The following is a 22,277-nucleotide window of genomic DNA, read 5'->3' as shown; positions in this document are numbered from 1 at the left end:
AAACTCTTGGTTTGAAGGCTACAAATAAAGCTGGAGGCCTGCCCAAACCACAGACTCTCTATACTTGGGTCTGGCCCCAGTCTCATGCTCTGAGCAGAAATATTTAGGAAATTCAGAGACATAGTCACTAAGCCAGGGGCCCTGAGCTCCTGCTATAAGATGCAGGTCTGGGCCTGGAGAAGCGACAGAAACAGACCTCACAGACTGCCTTCGTCACAGAAGGGGCAGAGCACAGGCTCAGGGTATACAGACCCTGAGTGGGTTTAAATCCCAGCATTAACAGCTTCTTGTTCTGGGACCTTGGGTAGGTCCTGTGAGCCATCTCTGAAGTCCTGTTTACTCACTTATAAAGCGAGGTTAGTAATTATTTTTAAAAATTATATAAAATCAGCTAGTGATTCAGGGAACAGGATATGGATTCCTAACAGCTGTGGTCTTAATAAGCCCCTGACAAAGTGTGCTGATGGCTACAATTTACTTCGAAATGTATCAGAAAAACAAGAAGCTTGGGGGTTGATAGAGAAATAAGTGATAAAACAAGAAAAATAAAATATTAAATGGTAGGATCTTTGTGATGGATAAAATTCTTTCAACTCTGCCATAGGTTTGAAACTTTCCATAATAAACTATTGGGATGAAACTCTCCCAAGGAGTGGTTCCTTTATCTTTTTTTCTTTAAGTTTCTTTCTTTCTTTTTTTCTTTTTTTTTTCTTTTCTTTTTTTTTTTTTTTTTGACGGAGAGAGAGATCACAAGTAGGCAGAGAGGCAGGAGGGCGGGGTGGGGTGGGGAGCAGGCTCCCTGCTGAGCAGAGAGCCCGATGTGGGGCTCAATCCCAGGACCCTGAGATCATGACATGAGCTGAAGGCAGAGGCTCAACCCAGTGAGCCACCCAGGTGCCCCAAGGGGTTCCTTTCTGATGTGAAATGTTCCTGTGTGCTACTTTATAAGTCACTTTGATGCCCAGAGCTGGCAAGAGAGGCAAGGCAAGGGCCTGGAAACTTGGTTAGTTTTCCAAGGTCCCCTATCTTGGTCATTTAATTAAGCCTTCAGTTTGTATTTTCTTTTTGTTTGGGAGTTCCCAAGAGAGCATGTCCCCAATGAGGTGCTTAGCTGCAGAAGCATGCTGGATTTGATGGCAAGAGAGTGGGAGGGCTAGAGCTACCTGGGGAGAGAAGAGATGGATGTCTCTGGGCCCAAGATGATCACAGACACTAAATGTAACTTCACTGCGGGGCCCATGATACTTTCCAGTGCTTCAGAAACCACTCCCATTCATCACCCTTTATGCTTCTGATTCATCTTGCAGGCAAGACAAGTTGTTTTACGCTGAAACAAGAAGGATTCCTTTCATATAGCCTTCTGAGTCAGTGGGCTATTTATTCTCTGTTTCCAAAGGCTTCTGTCAGTTCATGCTGGATCTACCCAGGTTTTTTCTAAGTGCCTTCCTCCAGCAGACAAAGCTATGAGCGGCTACAAACTTCATGGGTAATGCACCCAGACTCAGAGAGATGACCACACCATAGCAAAACAACAGGGGTCAGCGTTAACAAGCTACTTTTTCATCAGGGGTATCCAGAAAGTGACAAGAGGATGCTGGGTATCAGTCAAGAGCCTTGGGGTAGAGAACCAGCTTTTCTTCTGAAGTTTATTTTTTCCCTTTTTTATGATATAAAAATTAACCTGACTTTTTGGTGGCAGTTCAGTGCCCAACACGGCCAACCCAGCCACTATCTTTAGCATACAGCCTGACCTATAGTATAGACTCAATAAATTTCTGAATGAATAAATGAGTGGACAATGTAGAAAAATCCATTTGCCTTCATGGATTAATAATATAATATTAGGCATCATTTATTGAGTGAATTGTGTGCCAAATGATGGATGATTGTTGGTGAAAATGGTGTTCATTATTCCCCTCCTTATAGCTATACTTCATGGTGATGTGTCTTTGCATCTTTTCCCATCAAGAAGAGGGAGTTTCTTTTCCTGTTCCTGCATCTTGATTGGCCTTGTGACTTGTCTGGGTCAAAAGAATGGGGTAAAAGTGATTTGGGGTGCTAGTTCCGATCCTAAGCCCCAAAAGGTCTTGTGCATGTTCCGCCACTCTCTTGGAACCCTGTCCCTGACCAGCTGGAGGATTAGAAATTAAATAGAGCAGAGACAAGATGGGCCAGCTGGGACTGTCCTAGAGCAGCCAGCTCCCCCGTCAACACAACACAACCCAGCAACCTCCTGCAATGAATGGCCCGAGGAAGCCAAGATCATCTGAGATTAGAACCATGCAAGTGAACCCAGCCCAAACCTGGAGCTAAACTAGTCATTGTTCTATGATCTAAGTGTTATTCTAAGACACTAAGTGTTACAGTTGTTGTTCTCACAGCAAAAGCTGAATGATATTCAAAACTGTATTATGCACAGAATATCCTCTAGCTCTTACAATAATCCTCTGAAGTAGGCACGATGGATAGTTATCTGTCTTCCAAAATGCATTCTCTCCTTATCCCAAAGCAAAAGATTTAGCTAGAACAGAGCTGCCCAGCTGGGTCTAATTCCTCAGCTCCTCTAGCAGGTGTGAGTGGTAATGTGAGTTCTTGCCAAGAATTGGAAGAGTAGAAATGATGTTGTAAGTGCTACCTCAATTGCTGGAGATAAAATCTTTAGCCTTAGAAATCTGCTCTTATCCCCTTCCTGCTGGCTGGACTGGGGATAACTAGAGCGACCCTGTGTGAGAGGAAGCAGAGCCCGCCATCTTGAATTCTTGAATCACCCGGCAGAGACATGGCTGTGGATTGTTACACAAGCAAGAAAGAAACTTCTGGCTTGGAGCCACTGTGCCACAGAAGCTGCTTGTTGGCCTTGCTTGTTGGCAGCTGGTGTTGGCCTAGTGACAGAGAAATTATTATTTCCATTTGACAGGGGAAGAAGTGGAGGCTTGGAGGGGGTAACATGAATGGACATGTACAATTGCACTGTCCAGGACAGCAGCCACTAGCCACATGTTGCTATTAAGTTTAAATTAATTAAAATCAAGATAAGTTAAAAATCCAGTTCCTTGGTGGTATGAAGCACACTTCAAGCCCTCAAGAGCCACAGGTGACTGATGGCTACTTTGGACAGCACGGGTGTAGAAGACTCCATTGACACAGAATGTTCTCTCGGGTTGTCCTGGTTTAGAAGGCAGAGCTGTGATTCTAAGTGGAGTCTGCATGGCTCCAGCGCTTTGCTTGTCTGCCTGCCTCCTACCATGCAGAGTGCTTTTCAAGAGTTGGTCCCCTGGTGCATGTTCATGTTTATTTACAGATCATTATTATCTATCTGTCAGAGAGGCTAGGAGGGAGGAGGGGAGAGGAGACACAATTAAAGGGTGAGGACAGCTGGCAAAAGGATCAATAAAAAAAAGAAGTCAACTCTGAAATGTTCACAGGGAGTCATTACAAAAATATCACTTGATTTGCCAACCTTGGCTATGAAACGATTTAGATGTCTGCATCTCTACCCAAACCATTAAAGCAGGGTGACGTGCCCTGGACAGGATGAACTGTCCCTTTCTTTGCACCCACTGTGAAAGGGACTCATATTGATCTGTCTAGGATGGTTATGGTTAGTGAGGGCCTGATGAATCATGGCAGTGGTATTCGTGGGCACTGCAAGACATATTCACCACACTGCTCTAGTTGGTGAGATTAAGCTGTAATCAAGGCACAGTCAGATTTCATCCTGCAAAGATCACCTTGAAAGCATCCGTATGATGGATTTCAGGGGCAAGATGGGGGGCTGGATGACGGGTTGAGCGACTAAGCAGTGGTCCACATCAGAGACAGTCCAGATGGTGGCTTGGACTAAGGGAATAGGAACAGAAAGGAAGTGAAGAGGGCAGTTTGGAAAGATCTTGAAAGAGACAGGCACGGCAGATGGAGGGATATGGAAATTCCAATGGGGAGAGGAGAATCCTTAACTTGGTGCCCAGTCGTAGACCCTGAGACAAAGATTCAAGAGTGACAATCTCATTTAGGAAGTGAAGATGGAGGAGTCGGGAGATAAGAATGGGAGAGGAAGCAGCCAGTAAGGATCCAGTTAGCTACCACTGAAGACAAAAGCCACTTAGTCCTGCTGGGGAGCTCTAGGGATAGTGTGGACCGTGACCGCCCACTCCCTTGCCCACTCAGGCTGCAAGGGAGCTGGGGTATTTATACACCAGCTCCTGCCAGGATCAGCTGAGGACTGCTTCTGGACGGTGGGCTCATTCTCCAGCTCATCTGAGCCCCCATATAGATGACAGAGAAGCCCTCACGCCACAGACTGCAGGTGTCAGCAGATGAAGTCTGTTTGGTGTACTCGGAAGGGTCAGGATGAGAGCTATGCTCAGGGCATGCGTCTGCCCCTGGTCCTATGCAGCTCAGGCTGCTGAGAACATCCATTAGACGCATAGAGTTTCGGGGTAGCACAGAGGAAAGTGATTACTAAGAAGAAGTATCTGAATTAAGGAAATAATTCTCTAGCATTTTTTAATTAAAACCTTCAACCCAAGAAGCTTGTTAATTTTAGCTTCGGCAAGTGGTTCTGTCGCCTCTCAGCGTCCTGCTGCCCGAGCTCTGTCGGAAGTGGCTGCCTCTGATTTCCCTAATTTGTGAGGTGCTCACACTTCGGGTGGCAGGCGGGTGATTGCAGCCAGATGGGAAGCCAGCCCCTCCAGAAGCAGATTCCTGTTGGAGTTTTGCAGCCAGCAGGAAGCTGGAGGGAATCCTGGGGTCTTTTTCATTCCCCCTCTTTCCTCCCCTCAGGTTAGATGCATTTGAAGAGCAAAAGAGAAAACTCCTGCTTTGTCAGGGGTTGACAAAGAGATGATCAAGACAGGCTGGTTGAGAACTCCCCACTGTGTGAATGAAGAAGTGATATTCTTTCCTGATTAGCTCCATGGACAAATGGATATATATGGAGTTCTTTCCATGAACCAGGCATTGTGCTCTTTGCCTATATTCTCTAACTCAATCCTTACAATTAGTCTGCAGATTGGTTAGGATTAGTAGCCCCATTTTACAGATGATATAACTGAGGCTCAGAGAGTTGTGTTTGCTGAAGGTCACACGGCCAGCGAGTGGCTAAGACAGCCATCCAGGTTCCAAATGGTGGGTTCCAAGAAAAAGCCCAAACATGGAGCCTGGGGATAAACAAACTAGTTTTGTCTCCCTTGCTCTGTGAATGCTAGCTATTACTATCTTCATGATGATCCCCATACTTTAAATGGGCTTCAGAAGACTACTACCTCAACCATGCAGAGAGATGGGCCAAGATTCACATTCAAGGATGCTTCTCCCACCATCATTTATTCCCAGATGTGAAAACTGGTTGGAACTAGAACCAGTTCTAGATTGGTTGGAACCAATCTAGATGTACAACAATAGGGGATTGAGGTAATTAGTTATGAGGGATCCCTACATGTCATAGCATGTATGTGTTAAAAATCATATGTAGTGGGACACCTGGATGGCTCAGTTGGTTAAGCGGCTGCCTTTGGCTTAGGTCATAATCCCAGGATCCTGGGTTGGAGTCCCACCTCGGGCTCCTTGCTCAGTGGGGAGTCTGCTTCTCTCTCTGCTTCTGCCTGCCACTCTACCTGCTTGTGCTCACTCTCTCTGACAAATAAACAAACATAATCTTAAAAAAAAAATCATATGTAGATAAATGGTTAATGACATGGGAAGATATTTGGAATATATTGTTAGGTGTGGGAGTTCTTTTAAAGCATGTTACCAACAGCATATATAAAAGTATGAAAATGATTTGAAAAAAAATATATGTACATATTTGTATATATTCACATATCTCTACATACATATTTGGAAACTAAAAAGAAAGACACTAAAATAAAAATGTTTTCTCTCAGTGCTGTGATAGGAATGATTTGGATTATTATGTATTTTTTCCCATATTTTCCACGGTTAGCAGATATTCTTTATAACAAGGGGAAAACCCCCCATGTGATTATCATTCTATTTTTTAAAAATTTTGACATACTCTAATTGATGACAGAATCCCCCGCTCTTGTTTGAGGAATTCAGCACACTATATTGCCCTTCTAAATTGGCCGATCACAATTGGTTTGCCATCTTCTGTTGGCTCTGTTATCTCTGCTCACTTGGACAGTATTTTTCCTTTTCAGGAGTGTGTGTTTGTTTGTTTTTTCCCCAAATACTTAGAAATTCTTGGCTCCTGATCATGTTTGCCTCTGGGATGCAGTTTGCTTGCCTGCGAGTGACATTTCTGTTTCCTGTTGCCCGCTTTGAGGAGGAAGCAGTGACACGTGCTGCCGAGAGGGGAGTGTGAGCAGCTTGTCTTGCGGGGTCCCTCCTGGGGTCAGTGGCTCCCTAGAGATCAGCCTGCACCAGAGTCCCAGTGTCCACACTTCCACTGCTTCCAGACTAAGGAGGGCAAAGGACTCAATCAGTCTCATTGGTCAGATCATAGCCCCCTTACTCCTTCTGTGTCCAGTTAGCTGAGGCCACGGGCCTGTAGCAGCGTCCTGTGCTTGGGGCCCTATTCCTTTACCTTGCAAGAATGTTGCCCTAAAGACACTCCCCAATCCTCAACAGACCCTTGGAAACCCCAGAAACGTGTGGGTGCCGTGGTGGGGGAAATCCCAAACCAGCCATTTGGGACTTGACTGAATACCTCAGGCTACCTCAAAGTGGGACACGACATGCCAGTGATGAAGGACTGAGCTGGATAAATGTCTACAGGAATGAAGTGCTGGGAAGACACTCACAAGCTTGGGGTCTCAAGTCACCCAAACCTAAGTTCGAATCCCAGCTTCGCCACTTACCAGCTGAGGGCTCAAATAAGCGGGTCCATCTCTCACCAATGAGGACTTTCCTCACTTCGAAAATGGAGGTAGTTAATACCCCCTATCTTTTAGCATAGAGATAAGGATAATGAGATCATTCCCACTGAGGGTTCTTCACGTTGCCTGGTAGATGCTCAAAAATATCCACTAGTAGCTCTGTCATTCATTACATAAACAAATACCTACTGACCATTTACCAAGTGCCTATTATTTACTGACCTTCTACCAGGCAGGGCTCCAGAGGCACATGAGGTAGTGAAAAACAAAAAGGAAAAGTCCCTGCTCTCCTGGGATTCCCATTTTGGAGGAGAGATAGGCGGTAATCAACAGGAACTAGCACCTGGGCAGAAGCACCCTGAGACAGTTGATATAGGACAATGTCCTAGAAGCCGAGGAGCAGCGACTGTCAACTGTCAGTGGGGTTAGAGGGAGCTACTCTGGAAAGGGGCTGGAGTAATGACTCGAATGAAGAGAAGGAGCCAACAGAGAGGAGGTCGCGGGATGACATCAAAAGCAGGGGAAGTGGCTGGGGACCCCCTGGTCATTGTTACTGGACAGGGTAGTGGGTCAGAGGTCCGAGAGGAAGCTGGGGTCTCATATATCAGGCTTCATGAGCCAAGGTCAGGGCATCGTATTTTATTCAGAGGCCTCTGAAGCCATTGTGGGATTTGCAGCAGGGGGGATGGGATGTGACCTCCCTTCGGTTTCATCACATTTGTCAGTATCTCAGTTATTGATCGACTTGCTGTAGCCTCCCCTGTGTCCTGCAGACTCTGAGGGTGGAAATCAAGCTCCATCCGTCTTTACAATCCCCTTCCTTCAGGTCCTAAGAAACTGCCGTGGGTCCCTGCAAATATTTGTTGAATGAAAAGAGAAACAAAGACGGATGGGCCTGTTTTCTTTGCATTTGTCTTAAACCTTCTCTTGGTTCTGCTGCCTTGTCTCCTAGGGGAGGGAGTGTCAACTTGGCTCTCGTGCCCTCATCTTTGTGAGAGAAGCCCCAGGGGTTCATGCAGGGAGATTTTCCCTCTGTCAGCCGGGATGGATGGGCTGGCTCCGCAACACTCCCGGGTGAGACTCTCTGTGACCATGACTGGGGGACTGAGCGAGAATGATGATGGGGAAGCAGGGCGGTTGGTGAAATGGCTGGTCATTCGTTACCTGCTGGCAACTTGGCACAAGAGAACTAGGGCCCTTGGAATTCTAAACGAACCTGTCTCCTTGGATCAAATAGCCAGGGTTCCACCCGAACCCAGATGTGTGGTCCTGGAAGGCATTCCACAGAGACAGCTGGTTCCCGAGGTCCATCAATGCAGGAAACCAGGTGCAGGTTGGGTCACCCCAGCTCTGGGACTAAAGACACACCCAGATCTGAAATCTTCCTTCACTTAGATGTTACTAACGATGCTAATGATCTCAGGCAGGGATAGCAAATATGTTTCATGTCTTGCCAGTTCAGATCGAGGGTAGTGGCTGCCTGTGTTAAGAAGGCTTCTGAGGTTCCATCTGAGCTCAGATGGAGGGAAGCTCTGATTGATTAGTGATGTCTGTCAGGACATAAGATGAGGGTATAAGAGTCTAGTACCACACATTTTCCATCCTTGTTCTAAAGTATCTTGTCCCACAAAAAGCAAAAGCAGGGAATATCTTCTCCAGGGCATGAAATTTTGGTTTTAATTTTACCTCAATGGAATAATTTCTGCCCTAATTACATAAAATGTGCCAGACACAAGGCTCTGTGCTTTACATTTATTATTTTCTCGGCATTACTACCCTAAGGTTCTGTCATAACTATCTGACACATAAAGAAATTCAGGCTCGGAGAGTTAAGTGATGTGTCCAAGACTCTCAGCCAGGAAGTGGCAGAACCAGGATTTGAACCCACCTCTGGAATAAAGACTCTACAGCTTCTCTCGGCAGCAGGTATCTAAATTTTAGCCCCAACCCCACTCACACACATAAGTACCATACACATACATATGGACATGCACACGCACACACACATATACACATGTAATATCTATACATGTGCATACCTATACACATATGAACACACACAGTATATGTACATGCACACACATACATATACACCTACACATGAAGCTCTCTCCTATTTTTAACCTCCATTCCTCTTGCTGCCATAATAGCACAGTCTATCTTAGAATCCCACAATCTAAATTCAAGATCTCAGCCTCCCTGGTGTTTGCTGCCCAATATGGAGATCACTGGCCATAAGCGGCTAATGATGCTTGCCATGTGGCCAGTCCAAACTGAGATGTACTGTAATGTATGCACACCTGATTTTGAAGACTCAGTAGAAAAAGAAGAATGTGAAAGATCATACTAATAATATTTTATGTTGATTACACATGAAAATTATAATATTTTTGATATATTGGGTTACATAAAATATATCAGAATTAATCTCCCTTGTTTTTTTCTCTCTCTAAGGATTTTTAAAAAAATATTTTATTTATTTATTTTTGTGAGAGAGAGAGAGAGAGAGATAGAGACAGAGAGCACACACAATCATGAGCAGGGGGGAGGGGCAGACAGAGAAGCAGACTCCCTGCTGAGCAGGGAGCCTGATCCAGGATCCACCCCGGGGAACTTGATCCCAGGATCCTGGGACCATGGCCTGAGCCAAAGGCAGATGCTTTACCTACTGAGCCACCCAGGTGCCCTCTAAAGATTTTATTTTTAAGTCATCTCTACACCTAACATGGGGCTCAAACTCACAACCCTGAGATCAAGAATCACAGGCTCCACCAACTGAGCCAGGCTCTCTCTTTTTTCTTAAATGTGGCTATGAAAAACTTGAAAATTAAACACGTGGCTTGCATATGTGGCTCATGAAATATTTCTCCTGGACAGCACTGCTTCTGAGATCAGAAGAGGCCAGAGAGGCAGACATGGGGCTCTCTCCCGTCACTTTGGGCAAGAGATAAAGACCACATCTTAGCTTGCTTGTCCCCATGGCCTATGCCCTTTGTTCTTTAGAGGAAGGGCAGCTGGCTGGAAACCTTTTGTTTTCCTTTCAGACAAACTTTCACAGGGAGGGGAGGGGGAAGGGAGAAATGAATTTAGACCAAACAGGAAAAAAGCCATTTTTTCCCCCCAATCCGATGTCTGATGGAACACAAGAAAACTGTTCCATGAAGCTGACTCATGAAGGCTCCACTGCCTTCCCCTGGAGGTTCCCAGAGAACCCGGCAGCTGCCTCCCCCTGTGCTCCCAGCAGGTGTGATCCCAGACGCAGCAGCCTTCTTTCAGGCTCAGGGAGTCCAGGGCGATGGGAAGATTGACTACACCCCAGAGACTCTGCAGTTAGCTGTGGCTCCGGCGGGCGCGGACAGCCTCGAGTCACAGCAAGTCCCCGTCCTGCCTGCCACGTCCTTACCTTCCGGCTCGTGACAAGCCGCCTTTCTAGCACAGCACCCCATGGCCAGCAACAAGCGTGCTTCCCACACGAACCGAGGTGGTTGGACACTCCGAGATGAGATCTGGCCTCTAGAGTTAACGGTCTAGAAATGCAAACCTGACTCTGCGATCCACCCTCTTAAAACCTCCTTGATGGCTCCCCATTGCCCCCCGAGTGAAGTTTATGCTCTTCAGCTGAGCCATGCCCAGAAGAGGGACTCTACTGAAGCCTGCAGGCTGCCTCTTGTTGCAGACAAGGTCAGTCCCACACTGGAGTCACCCACGGCCGGCCTTCCGACTGGCATGCTGCACACAGCTGGGGATGCCGCTGCCCGAGGCTCCCTGCCTAAGGGCTTTCCTGACTCCAGAAGGCTGCTCTGCCTGCTGCCAGAAGTGCTGGCAACACACCCCTTGCAGGAGCAGCCCAGGACCAATGGAGAAAGGCAGATCTAGAAAAGATACCCCAGTTCTGTTGTCTCTCTGTGGAATCATTCTGTGTTGGTGTTTTACCCCATTGCCCTGCATCTTTCCCTGGGATGAAGTTCCAGCTGCCTTCTGTATGAATAAGGAAGCCCATGATCTCTCTCTCTCTTTTGAAAAATATTTTATTTATTTATTTGACAGAGAGCGAGCAGGCACAAGCAGGGGGAGTGGAAGAAGCAGGCTCTCCGCTGAGCAAGAAGTCTGATGTGGGACTCAAACCCAGGACCCTGGGATCATGACCAGAGCCAAAGGCAGACGCTTAACCAACTGAATGACCAAGGTGTCTATGACAGATCTCTTTCCAACTCAAGAGAAGTCAGCGTTCAGATTAAGCCAACACATGGAAGTCAGAGAGAGGAGGAACTAGGGGATTGGATCATTGGTGACAAGGCAGAGCTCCTGGATACAGCTTTACCTGGTCCCCTACCTACCTCCTGATGTTCTGGTTATAGTCACCCATGCATTTCTTTGATTTTCTGAAGTAATTTTTTTTTAATTTAATTTTTAAAAAAGATTTTATTTATTTGACAGAGAGATCACAAGTAGGTAGAGAGTCAGGCAGAGAGAGAGGGAAGCAGGCTCCCTGCTGAGCAGAGAGCTCAATGTGGGGCTCCATCCCAGGACCCTGAGATCAGGACCTGAGCCGAAGGCAGAGGCTTAACCCACTGAGCCACCCAGGCACCCCAATTTTCTGAAGTAAATTTTTATCTGCAATGGGGGTGTGACCTGCTCATTGTTCTCACTTTGAGGTGGCCTGATTGCTCCGTTGAGTCCCAAATGGCTGGTTTGGGGTCTCCCTTGAGCACACCCACACATTTCTGGGGTTTCTAGGAGTCTTCTGAGGCTTAGTGAGTGTCTTTAGCACAACATTCTTACAAGATGGATGAATGGGGCACAAAGCTGAGGAAAGGCATTGATGCCACTTACCTGGTGGCAGGACTGTCAGCAGGAAAGTTCTGGAGCTCCAGGGAGGGGCTGGTTCCCTGGGTGGAAATCCAGGCTGGGTGAGCCATCCTCAGGTCCATAGGCTGGTTCTCTTAGGGCTCAAATGCTGTCCCTCCCAGGTACTGACCTGCCCTGAGACCACTGGAGTGACAGTCTTGGGAATGGAGCTCAACCCTTCAAGTCTCCAACCTCGAGCTCCTCCCCCACCCCGGCCCTGGCTCCTCCCCCATGCACCTTTAAGCTCATCCTCAAAATTCTTTCAGGTAACAGTATTTAGTGGCATATCAGAAAGACAGTGTGGAAAAGGATCCCATGGCTTTGGCAAGCCGGGACACCCCAGGGAAGGCCCTGTGATTAGAACAAGTTTCCCTTCCCTGAAAAGGAGAAATGGTATTTTTATTCTTCCTAGAAAGTCACCCTCCACCCAAGGATTAGCCAAAAGGCTGATTCTAATGCTTCTGGATCTGGTGGATGCATTTCTAAACCACTCTAACCTTGAATTACAAAGTAGTCCAGCGTGCGGGAACAATTGCAAGGCTGCCATTTTGGTGACGTACATGCATCCCAGCTTCTAGAGGCCTGTGCGCTCCTGGAGGACAGGGATGATATATTCAGCTCTGTTTACCCAACACTGAGCTCCATTTATGGCCCATATTCACCAGCACAGCCTGCATTGGACTAGGGCTAGAATCAAGCCAGGATAGAACATCTTCTCTTACCCCTGCACTGTTCCCTGTCCAACCATCTCCCCCATGTATGCCAGTGACCTTGCAGTTCCAAGTTACAATATATCACCTCTCCACCCTTAGAGGAGTGAGTCTATTAAATCCAGAAGTTCCACCAGGCCCAGAAGAGGTGGGGATTTATCACACCCCGCTATTGGGCCCTTATAGGGCTAGGCAGTGGGCTAGATGTCTCACATGGCTTATCTCATTTATCCCTCAGGATATTTCTACAAGGTACTTGTGATTATAATCCCCACTTCACAGCTGGGGAAAATGGATGATCATAAAGTTTAAGTCATACAGTCTAGGATCACACAGCCAGCTAATGTCAGAGCCAGGATTCAACCCCAAGCAGTCTGACTTCAAAACTCACCTGGTCAACCTGTACTCCACTGTGGGTGGGCCCAGCGTCTGTCCTTTTGGAGCCACTGTGAGCTACACTCGGGAAGGCAGGAGTGTCTTCCTTTTGGGAAACTGTTTTACACAGTGTGTTTCTTGGCCGAGCCTCCAAAAAAGAATTCTGCGGGAACTAAAAATGATTTTCGAATTCTGCGGAAACTAAAAATGATTCTAGCTTCCTTCCGGGGGAAGCCAGTGTTTTTGATCTCATCACAAAAGATACTCCGTGTGGTTCTCTGTTCCATTTTGGACTCCCTCTATTCTGGTCATATCCTTACTAAAAAGGAAGGCTCTGCTCTTCCTCCTTGGCTCTTTACTCTTGAAGCTGCACTCCCTTCACCGTAGTGACTATTCTCCCTCACCATTCGCAAATGATAATGGAGGACCTTCCCATGTGTCAGGTGCTGGCGACACCACAGCCAACATGGTAGGTACAGGTCTCCTCCCCAGAGTGTACAATTGAGAAGGTGGCTGCAGTACTTTCAGCTCTGTTTACAAAGCATCATGGATTTTTTTGTTTGTTTGTTTTTAAATTTGGAGGCTGTGCTGAAGGAGGGGGCACTAGGGGAGGGCTGGCGTACCCTCAGAGTAACCCTCGGAGCACGGGTGGGTTAAATGCAGTGCAAGGAGAGCAGCAGTGGGGTCAGCCCAGCTGTAGATGGAAGCAGCATAGAAAGTTCCAGGGCCGTCTTCCTGCCTCCTGTCTCCGCCACCTGGGCAGGACCCAGGTCTGCTGGGGTCCCGAGAGCGTGGGCATCAGCAATGAGGAACCAGGCTTGTCTCTGCGCCGGCCTGGTCTCCCAGCGCTCCCAGCGCAGTCCAAACGCTTTTCCTCCTCCGGGCTCCCGCGAAACGCCTCGCTGGCAGACAGACAGGGCCTGGCTGACCGCAGCTCCACCTTTCAGGAGTTTGGAGGGGAGGAGTTCCTTTTCCGGAGGCCACTGGAACTGACCTTGAATTCTGGGGCAGAGGTGCAGCTCCTGATGGAACTGTGAGCGCTGCTAAACGGAGCCGCGTCTTCCTTCCCGCGGCCTCAAGCCAAACTTCCCCTGGACCCCTGCGGGTTATCCTGTTCTGTTAGGCTTCAAAGGGCAGAGCAACAGGACTACTAATGCCCTCCCGGTGGCCTTGCCGTGGGACGAAGTGTGATCGTGCGTGTAGAGCATCACTTAACACAGTCCACTGGCTCTCTGAGGGAGTTTGGTACTCACGCCCGCACCTTGGCCACAGTGAATTGGACAGTGATAGTCACATGACCCGGGGCACCCAATCCCAACGCTGCTGGCCCCGCTGTGCGTGGTGGCATCAAAGGGTGAGTCCGACGCTTTCCACCGGGTAGGGTGTACCCGCTGAGGGCACAGAGAACAGTCTAAGTTGGTACAGATAAGATTTTTAAAATTGTAAATTGTTATGCTTTTATTTTAATTAGGAAAAGGCTGGCTCCCATTTATGGTATGGATTAAAAACTCCCGTTATGATACATAATATTAAATTCACAAGGAACTGGTTTTCTTTTTCTCTCTCTCTCTCCCTTCTTGCCTCCTTTCCTCTCTTCTTTTTCTTTTCTTTTCCTTTCTCCTTTCCTTTCCTTTTCTTTCTCTTCCTTTCCTCTTCCCCTTCCCTTCCCTCCCCTCGCCTCTTCTTTTCTTCTTTTTTCTTTATATATGAAGTGAATTTTATCTAGCTGGTAGAAGTCTGTGGCAAATAATTCAAAAGCAGAAGGCAAAGGATTGACACGTGGTGAGATCCCAAGATCACATGTCTCCCTCAGTAATTGGAAATGAGAGGCAGGGTGGTAGTTGGTGATACATTTCCCTGGGGTTGAGTCAGGACCGCAGCACAGCCAAGCCAGGTGCAGGCTGCAGCTGTGAGAGAGAGAAAAATCAGTTGGGTAGGAAACTAGGAGACTTGAATAAGTGTGCGTAAAGGAGTTGAGAGACAGAGACCAAGAGACAGAGAAATAATGGCGACAAAGGTAGAGATGGAGAGACAGAGACAGAAAGACCGCTGCACACAGAGAAAAACCTAGAGAGGCAGAAATGCCCTGTTACCTTCCTCTGAGGACTCTGTGGGTCTACCTCCACTCCACACATGTCCTTCCAGGGAGTTCTTCTTATTTCCCTGAGATGCCTTGAGTGGGTCTCTATGCACAGCAGAAAGTCTAACATAAATGGATGGATAGGAAGGAATTGTATTTTGAAGATTCTTGGGCACCAGCCAGCACATTTAAATCTACAATGGCAGGCAATGGGGAGCTATTGAGGGTTCTTGAGAGAGAAACAAGGAGGTACTAGGGTGAGCCAGCTGAGGCGCCTAGGGAGAAATTGAAGGGTATACTCATTTGACAAGTTCAGAGATCAAATTGTAGTAGATGGCTGATTTCCACAGCTCTTCTGGAAACTTCATGGAATTCACTGAGCAAAAAACGTGTGCAAGTATGTCAGGTCCTACTCTATCCAAACCCCAGGTAACCATCTCTAGAACTTTGCTAATCTAGAGGCAAATGAAAAGAACCGGTTGGTATATAATTTAAATTCTGCTAATGTGTATTTACTATCTACACCCAATTATCACCAATCAATATAACAGTTATTACTTAATGGGTGAAAATTGTAATTCCAGTGCCCCAGATCGGCATAGGGCATTGAGCTAATTGGGACGGAACTTATTCAGGAGTGTAATGAAAATGTAAATTCCCACACATTAATCAAACAATTATTTCTATAACCACTAGACAGCTGATCCTAAACCTAATTAGGAAATAAACAAAGTTAATCAGTGAGCAGACAACATTTACTAATCATATATGTGTCACAAGAAAAGAAATATTAGGCAGTAATTCATTAAAACATCCCAAACCCAGACCATTCTGCAATCTTTAATAATACAGCCTCTCAGCTTCAAGGAGGCAATATATGAATTTTTATTAAAGCATTTTTCTGCTTTAGGGTCTAGGAGACACCAGAGAACAGAGATACATATTACCTTGTACGATAAATAATGGCGTCACTCTAAATAACAGGACCAAGAACTGAAAATGTACTTACTGACATGGTGGATACTGTTGGCTCACTTGGAGCTTAATTACCAGAATGCAGGTCTCTTTAAGTGAGAGAGAAAAGGAAGCTCATTCCAGAGCAGACATAAAAACTGTAAGACGACATAAACCAATGCCAATTGCATTCCTCTCTCCACCGCCCATCCTTAGCTTCTTGTCAAAACTGCTGCCTGGTGCAGTTTTGGGCCCAAAATGTGGATTTTTCCCAACTTGCCTGGGCTGCTGATTGGTTCCTGGGGATTTTACTGTCCTTGATAGCTCTGTGAGGCTCTGCCGGACCATCACGTGAATCTGATGATGGTGCAAACCCATCCAGAAGTTTCTTAAGAGATGTTTGTGCTCTCCTCCTGGAAGTAGCAAATGCACAGAGTGGAGACATTTGGAAGGTTCCTGGGAGAGGGGTACCTAATATGAACACTTCCCTTGGACAAACATGGATTCGATCAAGATCAAACTGATCAAGCTGTGTAACCCCAGTTAACACAGGTGGAATGTTGTCAGCGAGCTCTCTTAGACCTTTGCATATTGCTATGGTCTGTCTGTTTATGTCCTCCCAGATGCATCACCAAGGTGATGGTGCCAAGAGGTGGGGCCTTTAGAGCCATGATTAAGTCATGAGGGTGGAAACCTTATGAATGGGATTAGTGCTGTTATAAGAGAAACTCCATCCAGAGAGCTCCCTTGCTCCTTCATCATGTGAGGACATGGCCAGAAGCCTGTGATCCAGAAGAGGGCCCTCACCTGACCATGTTGGCCCCTTGATCTTGAACTTCCACCCTCCGGGACTGTGGGCAATACATTTCTGCTGTTTATAAGCCTCTTGGTCTGTGGTACTTTGTTGTAGAAGTCTGAATGGACTAAGAGACTTAATGTGTAATACCCCTCACAACAACCCTATGAAGTAGGTACCATGGTTATAATCTTCACTTATACAGACAAGGAAACTGAAGCACAGAGCATTCAAATAACTTGGCCTGTCATGCAAATTTTAAGTGGTAGGTAGAGCCAGGATTTGAACCCATATGGCTAGCTCCTGGAGCCCAGGGAGTTTACTCCTTGGAACACAGTTTACTGTGTTCACTGGCTGAGTTTGGGCTTTCCAGCATGCCCCATTTGTGCTCCCAGAACACTTTGTGTTGCTCCAATTGCATCATTTATCAATTGGTATCACTGGGAAATTATTTTTCAGTTGGTAATATTTCCTACAGTACACCTTTCAAAAGATACCGGAGGTTCTATGAGAAAAAGCCCCCTTGTCACCCCCACCCTCAACTACCCAGCTCTCCTCCCCAGAGGCTGCCAGTAATTGTACTTTCAATCTAACGACAAGCAGTGACAATGTCTTAATTTAAGTTTCCTCTAAAACAGACTTCAAGGTAAATATTCAGTGCAAGTAGTTCATTTGGGAGCTTATCCCAGGCAACATAGTGAAAAAGTGGGGAAAGGAGATAGAGAAGGGAGGATATCTAAGCATGTGTGAATGAGCAGGTCATGACTGTGGGTAACTGAGGCTCAATCCACATCTCTCAGTTGTCGCCACTGAGGGGTGAGGGAGCTGAGGTATTTATCCACCAGTGCCCCTCCTTTATTCATTGAGGGTCACTTGAAAGTGTCAGACCTCTAGAAAAAGCCTCTGTGTGCATTGGAGCAGTCTGCAGACAAATGTAATGTACATAAGTGTTATTGTCTCAGTACAGGTGGTAAAACACACACACACACACACACACACACACACACACACACACACACTGTTTTGTATTCTTCTTTAACTTAACCCTAAATCTCAGTGATCTTCCCATCATCAGTATATAAAGAGTTCCACAATATTCTTGTGTAAATATGCTATCATTTGTCCAATCGGTCCCCTCCACTTGGTCATTTGGGTGATTTCCAAACTTTTGCTATTTCCAGTGATGTTGAAGTGAATAGCTCAGTACACAAGTCGTTTTCTACATGGATGATTACACCTGCAGGTTACCTGTCTAAACGTGGAATTGAGGGCTTCAAGGGAATTTGCAGTTATAATTCTACTAACCTTGCACAGAGGGGTCATATCTATTAAACTCCGCATCAATGAATGAAATGTTCTGTGATGATTAGCAACTTACTTGTCTTCCTTTCCCTCTATACTTTGGGCTACTTGGGGCAGCAACCATTTTGGAGAACGCTTGGCTCCATATATATTTGGATGAGTGGAAGGGTGAGTGGTTGGGGTGCATGAATGGACTGGTGGGTGGATGGATGAGTGGAAGGAAGGAAGTTCGGAAGTCTGTATGGATAGATGAATAGATGGGTGGGTGGGTGGGTAGACAACTGGATGGATGGATGGATGGATGGATGGAGGAGTAGATGGATTACCCTAAAAACAATAAACAAGAATTCAGAATTAATTATACTGGCTTTCCATTATTATATACTTTCATAGCACCTTTCATGCTCTCTGAGAGTGGTAGGAAAAAATTCAGCCATGCTTGGCTGGAGGCAGGGCGCTCACATGGCTGTGTTAGCATAAGCCAGAGCAGCTCAGGTTCCTGAGACTTATGGGACTGGCCAGTTGTCAGCTGCTTGACTGCTTGTTTATGAAAACAGAGCTGCCCCCCACTCTGAAGTCTGCAGTGGCAGCTTCAGAACCTCAATAGGGGGGCTCCAAGTACACTGTTCTTACATAAGTTTTAAAATTATAGATCTAGGGGTGCATGGGTGGTACAGTTGGCTTAGTGACTGACTCTTGGTTTTGGCTCCGGTCATAATCTCAGGGTCTTAAGATCGAGCCCCACGTCAGACTCCACGTTCAGCACGGAATCTGCTTGAGTTTCTCTCCCGTCTCTCCTCGTACTCTCTCTCTCTCTCTCTCTCAAATAAATAATAATAATTGGGGCACCTGGGTGGCTCAGTGGGTTAAGCCGCTGCCTTCAGCTCAGGTCATGATCTTAAGGTCCTGGGATCGAGTCCCGCATCGGGCTCTCTGCTCAGCAGGGAGCCTGCTTCCCTCTCTCTCTCTCTGCCTGCCTCTTTGTCTACTTGTGATTTCTCTCTGTCAAATAAATAAATAAAATCTTAAAAAATAAATAAAAATAAATAAATAAATAAATAAAAATAAAAAATTATGATCCACTAAAATAGCCAAATTGTGTAAAGATGCTTTTACCCATACCCTACAGAGGATGGAGAAAATGTTGATGGTTTATAGCCAAAAGAATTATAGAATGCTGTAATTCAGGGTGTGGCCTTGAGATGATGGGAAGGTAAAGCCCAGCCCCACTCTCAGTCTGTGTCAGCCCACCCCCACACCCCACCCTGCTTCCCTGATCAACATTCTCTCACCAGAGCGCCAAATCCTTCCTTTCTGAAAGTGTTGCTTCTTTGTTCTTCCAAGGACCATGGCTGGCAAGGGATTGGATGGAGCATTTGGCTCCCCTCCCTGCTAGTTCCTGAACAGATCTCCTTAAGCTGCATTTTGGGTTTATTTTCCTGGAATTTTTGTCAGCCAGGCAGACCCCAGGGAGGAGCACGTGGGAGCATCAGGAAGAGAGTAGAGTCGCAAACTCAGATCCAGAGCAGCTCCATTGGTAAAATAGCATGCAAGATAACATTCACTTTTTCCAGTGTAAATCTAAAATTCATATTTATGATGGCAACTTCAGAAAATGCCAATAAACAAATAGAAGAAAGTAAAAGTCATCCAGGCCCTCATACAGAGGTTACAACTGTTAAGATTTTGGTCAATAATTTTATGCTCCTTTTTCTATCCTTGTAGCTGGTTTTCATCATGAAAATGGCATGGAATTGTGCCAAAATTTTGGCTTACTTTTTTTCTGCTTGATGCATAGTTTCAAATATTTTTAACCACTGTGTAATAGTCCATTGGATGGCTGATTTAGCCACCTCTGGTTGGTTATTGGCATTGTCCAATAATGCCAGAGAGAGAGAGTCCTCAAGCGGACTTCTCGCCAAGCGCGAAGCCTGACATGAGGCTCAATCCCAGGACCCCAAGATCATGACCTGAGCCAAAATCAAGGATCAGATTCTCAACTGACTAGCCACCCAGGCACTCATACATTGCCCCCTTTTATTATCAAATGCACTGCTAGCAAGAATTAGTGTTTTTAATAGCTTTCTGTTCCCCCAAACATTTCTGAGGTTTCTTAAGGGTGACCACACCATAGTTGGTGCCTGTGAAGGAAGAGAGAAAGCATCATTCATCATCACAAAAGACTATAGGATGCTTTTCCTTTAAACCTGCTGAGGGTAGAGGCTGTGGTGTCAGGGGATCTGGGGCTTTGCCACTGCCCTGATGCCTCCTGGTGTTTTGGGCTTTTGCAATTCCCACCATGACTTCTACCTTCCCCTTTACTGATCTGTCCGCATCTGGGAGTAAACCCTTACTTTAAGTCTCATGGCACAGCCAAGACGAGACTGTCGAGTTTGCCAAGAAGTTGCTGATCTTCCAAGAGGGATTTACAACCAAAGATGCAATTTATTTCTGCTGCTAGAGGTGGCTTCTCTCAGGCTCCAAGCCCATCCTATGGGCCCTTCACAAGCTGCCCCTTGCCTGGCTGCTGTCCTTCCTCCAAGGATGGGGAGTGGAGCAGCTGATCCCACCCACCAGGGGCACCCGAGACCACGCCTACATTCCTGGGTCCATCTCTCCTTGTCTAAAATGCCACTTCAACTGGCCTCCTTTCCTGTCTGCAATCCAACAATGGGAATCATGGCAAGAAAGGAGGACCACCCAAATAAGAATAAACAAAAGCTATTTATTGAGAGTTGGCCATAAAACAAAGGAGTTGGCCACAATCACTTGCCTTTGGCAGGCAGATGAATGAGAAAGCTTTATCATGGAAACAAGGGACAGCCTCAGGTGTGCCCTGAGTAGAGGCTATTGGCCCAGGAAGCTGGAGGCTGGTGAACTAGAAGAGGGCATTCTACCTGATTGGTTAGGGAGTTTATTTTCCTTTCTCTGGTTTTCATTTGCAAGTAGCAGAAAAATTAGGGAAGCTGGTTGTTCTTTCTCTTTTCTTTTATTTTTTTTTAAAAGCTGGTAGTTCTCGATCAAGTCCTTACCACATGGGGCTCATTGCAGCCAAGGTTGTGTCCTGGGGCTGGTGAGCTTGTGAGTCACAGTTTTGCTTTTGTATATGCTCTGGCCATTATCTGTCAGCAAATTTGGTCTCGAATTGTCCCTCTATGAGAAGCCCCACTGGGGACCAAAAAGGGGAAGCCTGGCCTTTGGTCCCAATGCAAGGCAATGGCATCAGAATAAAATCACTCGGCATCTTTGTACCTTTCCCAAAGTCTGAGTAACTCAGTCTTCAATAGCACTGTGAGAAAGACAGTTTCTCCTTACATCAGCCCTTACTTAAACTGGTATTACCTAGCCCAACAGCTTGTTGTATCCCATGGCAAATGGTTACAACCAGCTGCAGCTGATAAGGGGCCACAAGCTTTTAGTGACCCTCAGCTCCAGTCCTCACTGGAAGTACTTGGAGACTCTTTCCTGCCCACTGGATCTGTGTACAGACCTCGGGACGCATTCATCAGCTTCCAACCCACAATTAGCAGAGCACCATCCCTTTCTAGAAGTCCCTTTCTAGCACCTCACACTCCTGACTTCAGCCCCTCTGTGCATAATCTGCTCAGCGAAATTCCTCACCGACATTCTTTCGCATGACAGGTTAACAGACTCAGTTTTGTGGTTTTTGGTAAATTTTTGCATTTGTACTTTTAAAAAGAATTTTTTTTTTTTTTTTTTTTTAAGGAGGCTCCATGCCCGGTGTGGAGCCCAGTGCAGTGCTTGAATGCACGATGCTGATATCAAGACCTGAGCTGAGGTCAAGAGTCAGACGTTTAACTGACTGAGCCACCCAGGCCCCCACATTTCTATATTTTTGATGACACCATCTGTATGCCCTCCACTATAGAGTTAGACTCCCCTGAGCAGGACCAGGTTCTTTTGGAAGCTGGACCTTCTCTTCCTTCCCGTGGCTCCTTCCCAGGACTTCTGCCCCAGCTCCGCATCTGCAATGCTCATCACCAGCACACACTAAGCCCCGAAGGCCTATAGCATGATCCAGGCCTCCTGCACCTGCTGGCTGAACAGCACACAGAAAAAAAAAAAATCCCCCTAACCGCCCTAAAGGAAACAAAGTCTCCAGAGAGTTAGGAGGACCTTGGCCTAACCATCTGTGTTCAGGATAACAGCTAATTCACAGCTTTCCCTGATAAAATTGGCATCCACTTGCTTTGCTCTCGTGTAGCTCAAGGGCCCGTTCAGGTGGTTTTTCCAGAACAGAGGAACAGCTTGCCCCAAAGGGCATTTAAATCCCCAGTATTTGCCAAGCAGAAGGCTTTTTCCAGCTATGAAATGAGAGTTTTTCCAACCTTTGCTAGTCCCAGTGGTTTTTG

Source organism: Mustela nivalis (assembly GCF_964662115.1).
Source record: "Mustela nivalis genome assembly, contig: HAP1_SCAFFOLD_1161, whole genome shotgun sequence".
NCBI classification, from domain to species: domain Eukaryota; kingdom Metazoa; phylum Chordata; class Mammalia; order Carnivora; family Mustelidae; genus Mustela; species Mustela nivalis.
The sequence above is the reverse complement of the archived record's forward strand: the minus strand, read 5'-3'. Positions refer to the sequence as shown.